Genomic DNA, 5,149 nt, shown 5'->3' with positions numbered 1-5,149 from the left:
GTTCTCTAGCCCACAGAAAGGAGAAAGGGATCACTCTAAGGAAGTCTGATTTACACTTTGGCCAAGACCTTTGCAAAAGGTTTAAAAGAATTTGATTTTAAGGTGGAGACTTGCTCAGACAAAGGGGGATGAAGTATGGAGGAAAGAACTAGGGAATACTGGGAGCAGCTTAGTATTATATGAGTTGTTTCAAGAACAAAGTAACTTGGGTTTGGAGGCCCTGACACTCTTGAAGAGGTACATCCTGAGTGGTAAATAAATTATACCCAAAACTTACATCATGAAGGGCTCAAATCACAGGGTACCCCTAGATGTTACAATAGAGAAGGAGTGAGAGGAAAGCAGTTAATAAGTGCCAGATGTAGCATAAGCAGTGACCATAACTCAGTAAAATCGTTTTGGCAGAGAGGCTAAATCAAGTAACTAACAGGCCACAAGCCTGTTGGTGAGTTAGGAGGATGTCTACCCTAGGCATGTGAAGAATGGGTGGATGAGAACAATTTGTTGCAATGGCCATGAAGGTGGCTGAAGCAGGCACTATGGAGTGCTCAGAGCTTGGTCAGACATTGAAGACACCAAGGTTGTCTACTACCTCCCAGGTCATTGCCAATTGCCTTGACTTTTGTCCTGCCACTGGACTTCAGTGACTCTGGAAGAGAGAGTCAGGCTGATGACTTTGTGCAACTCTGCCTCACTGAAATCACTTGCAAATCAGGACATCATCTGTAATGTCACTGGTCCCCTGGAAAACGAAGGATGAACAACAATATTAAGGGCCAGCTACTGTCAAGTTCTGGAGATGAAAAGACAAAAATTGAACTTTCAAAGAGCTTTCTTTTTGTCAGAGGAGACGATATGAACATATTTAAGTATATCCAAAGTATCTACATTATTAAGCCATTTAATCCCTCTATCCTTGAAGCTTTTCATCTGTAAAATGAAAGGATTAGATGATCTCCAATGTGCTTTCTAGACCTAAATCCCGTGAGTCTGTGAATCACCACTCTTCAGGGAAAAGAGTCCTCTGACTGATTGCCAAGAGTATTCCAGTCTATTTGGCAGCACGAGGTGGATATATCAGATGTCATGGCCTGATTGCCCTACCCATTAAGATTATCCACCTTGCCTTACTCTGACTTTCATTAAGCTTTTCTTTGTTACTAATCTTTGAAAGATCATGGAGAGCTGGAGAGGTTATGATGGTTAGAGGAAGGCAAATGTCTTTGGTTTTTAAAAGAGGAAAGAAAACAGGAGCCACAAAACCTAGGCAAAAACTATAGGCTAGTGAATTTGGCTTGTATTGCTTCCAAAACTCTAGAACGTATTATCAAAGGGATGATTAGTGAACAAATAGAAAAGGAAGCAATGATCATAAGGAACCAGTATGGCTTCATCAAGATTGGATTATGACCAGGCAAACCTTATTTGATAGGAATCTGTCTATCTGTCTGTCTTTCTGTCTATCTACACTTATATGTACATATATAGATCTATGTACATATATGTGTGTAAATAGATAAATAGCTAGATACAGATATGTAGGGGAGTGCTATAGATATATTTTGCCTGGACTTCAGCAAAGCATTTGACAAAATCTTCCATGCTCTTGTGGAAAATATGGAAAGATGCGAGCTAGACAATAGTATAATCAATTCAGAACAACAGTATAACAGTATAATCAATTCAGAACTAGTTGAATGGCTGGACCCAAAGCATAGTCATTAATGGTTTTATTTCATTTTGGAAGAACATCTCCAGAAGATTGTCTTATTTATTGAGAAACATTTCCAAAGTACCTCTTGGATACTGGGCACTGAGAGGTGCTGGGGATACAAAGAAAACCAAAATGAAACAGCACCTGCTGCCAAGGAGCTTACATTCTTTTGGGGAAATATGCATATATGTATGTGTTTGTATAAGTAAATACAAAATATATTTTAAATTGATGCAGGGTAATTGAGGGTGGAGGCACTAGCAAATGGGGAAACGGGAAATCTTTCCTGTGGGAGGTGGCACATGAGCAGAGCTTTGAAGGAAACTCGGGATTCTAGGAGGCAGAGATGAGGAACATGGGCATGTGGAGAATGGTGATGGCGACAGCCATGGAAAAGGCATGGAGATAAAATGTATAAGAGGAATGTCGAGTTCAGGAATGGGGTGATGTGTAATAAGCCTAGAAAAGTAGCATGGAGTCATGCCATGAAGGCTTTTAAATGCCAGAGAAGTCTGTAGATTATCCTAGAGGCAATAGGGAGCCTCTGGAGCTTTTGGAACAGGGGAGTGACAGGATTAGGGCAGCTAGGTGGTGCCATAGTGCACAGAGCACTGGGCTTGGAATCAGGAAGAGTCATTTTTTTAAGTGGATAATTTTGATTACATTGAATTAAAAAGGTTTGCACAAACAAAACCAATACAACCAAGATTGGAAGGAAAACAGAAAGCTGGAAAACAATTTTTATAGCAAGTGTCTCTGATAAAGGTTTCATTTCTCAACTATATGGAGAAATGAATCAAATTTATAAGAATATAAATCATTCTCCAATTGATAAATAGTCAAAGGATATGAGCAATTTTCAGATGAAGGAATCAAAACTATCTATAGTTATGTGAAAAAATGTTCTAAATCACCATTGATTAGAGAAATGTAAATGAAAACAATTCTCAAGTAACACCTCACACTTACCAGATTGGCTGATAAGACAGCAAAGGAAAATTATAAAGGTTGGAGAGATTGTGAGAAAAATTGGACACTGATTTAACCGAGGAAGACTCATTTTCATGAGTTCAAATCAGGTCTCAGATATTTACCAGCTATGTGACCCTGAAGAAGTCACTCAACTCAGTTTACCTCAGTTCTTCATCTATAAAATGAGCTGGAGAATGAAATAGCAAACTGTTCCAGTATCTTTGCCAAAGAAACTCCAAATGGGCTCATGAAGAGTTGGACACAACTGAAACGACTCACCAACAACATCAACAATAACAGGAGAGACTTGAGACAGGGAGATCAATTAAGGGGCAATGTCACAGTAGTTGAGGTGAGAGTTGATGGGGGCCTGAACTAGGGTGATGTCAGTGAGTGTAGAGACAATGACATTGGCAAAAGATGTGGAGCTAGAAATAGAAAGAGTTACTAAAAGGCTGGATATGTAGGGTGAGTGTGAGTAAGGAGTCAAGGATATCACTGAGTTTGTGAACTTGAGTGACTAGAAGTGTGGTGGAGCCATTGATAAGAGGGAAGTTTGGGAAAAGGGTGGGTTTTGAGGAGAAGATAGTGAATCCTATGTTGGGCATGGTGAGTTTGAGCTGCCTATAGGATAGCCAGTTTGGAATGCCCAATAGGTAGTTTGAGATACAGGTCTGGAAGTTGGGAGAGAATAGTGCTGGATAATTAGATCTGGCAGTCATCTGCACTGAAATGATAACTGAACTGGTTAGGAGCTAATGATGTCATCAAATGAGAGAGTGTAAAGAGAAAAGAGAAGAGGAATCAGGACAGTTTTGAGGGACACTCACGGCAGCATGAGATGTAGGATAAAAAAGCAAAAGAGATAGGAGTGGTCAAACAGGTAGAAGGAGAAACAAGAGAGGGCAGCATCATGAAAACCCAGTGAAAAGATATAAGGAGAGGGTGATCAACAGTATCCAGTGCTGATAGAACAGAGGAGCCAAGATAGTTGAACACTGAGGAAAAAACCCAAGAGATACGGCTCTTAAGAGATCATTGGTAACTTTGGAGAGAGCTAGTTCCCTTGAGTGATGAGACCAGAAGGCAAGTTGACTCAGATTTAGAAAAGAATGAGAACGAAGGAAGTGGAGACACTGAGTGTAGAGGGTGTTTTCAAGCAGCTTGGCTCAGAAGGGGAGGAGAAGTATTGAATGATAGGTAGTAAAGATGGTAGAAGCTAGTGAAGGCGTGTTAAGGTTAGGGGAGATTTGGGAATGTTTGTAGATCACAGAGAAGAAACTGGTAGGTAGAGAGTGAAGATTATAGAGAGGGGATGATAGTGAGGGAAATATTCTGGAGAAGTGAGGAGGAGATGGGATCAAGGGTCCACATAAACTTGGGATGGACAAAGGCCACCTCTTTGTTAGATACTGCTAGAGTGAAGGAGGAAATAGTGCAGGACGATGTCAGAGGGGTGTGGGAACCAGGGAGGGGGACAAGAGAGAACTTGAGATGAGTGACTTAGATTTACTTGGTAAAGTATGAAGTTAAATCTTCATCAGAGAGAGGGTGAAGGAAAGGAATGCTGTGGGAGGCTTGAGAAGAGGATAAAGGTTTGGAACGGCCAATGTGGTGAGAGACAGACTAAGCTGGGGAGCACTAGAAGGATTATCCTGATGTAGTAAGGGCCCAGTTCATGTAAGAGAGCAAATTTGTGGTGGACCCAATCAACACGGTTGTGTTACCTCTTAGAGCTCTGTTTGGAAACATGTAAGTAGGAGCAAAGGATTCAGGTACTGGAAGTAATTCACCAGTGATGGGTTGGAGTTTGGCAAGTGGTGAGTGGCTTGAGAGGTTAAGGGAGCAAAGGAACTGGCTCATTAAGGAGTCAAGATTGGGAAGGAAGGAGGGAGAGCATAGCCAGAGAAGGAGTGATAAAGCTAGAGAAAGGACTAAAGAGGGGAGGGACTGGAAGTCACATTGAGCATGAAGCAAGGGTATGGGATGAAAGGAGCATGAGAGGGAGAGGGTTAAACTGAAAGTTGGTTACGTGTGTAGTGAGAGTTTCAGAGGGCCCAGTAGAAGGAATGGGTAGATCTTGAGTTAGTGGGGTAGGGCTGAGATGGATGGGAATAAGGAGGTAGATAGCAAGAATTAGGGAGGGATATTTGTTCTTCAGCAGCTGAGGATGCAGTATCACTAGGATTGAAGGAGTACAAGTGGATGGAAATTGGTACAGCATTTGTAGTTAGAAGGAGCTCTACTGATGAAGGCAGGTGATTAGAAGTTTCAGGGTCTTGGCATGGTTCTTGATTGCCTGAGCTAACAGCCTGTTGGCAATCATGTCCCTGGTGGTGTCCTGTGGGGCTTGTGGTTTCATGTTGAAGTTATAAGAAAATTACAAGGAACAGTAAGGTAAGATTTCCCACCAGTTAGAGCTGTTCAGGAGTATAATGTATGGCTTCCCAAGATAGTGAGTTC

The sequence above is a fragment of the Vombatus ursinus genome, unplaced genomic scaffold, assembly GCF_900497805.2.
Source record: "Vombatus ursinus unplaced genomic scaffold, bare-nosed wombat genome assembly UNPS02014884.1, whole genome shotgun sequence".
Classification (NCBI taxonomy): domain Eukaryota; kingdom Metazoa; phylum Chordata; class Mammalia; order Diprotodontia; family Vombatidae; genus Vombatus; species Vombatus ursinus.
Note: the sequence above shows the minus strand (reverse complement) of the source record.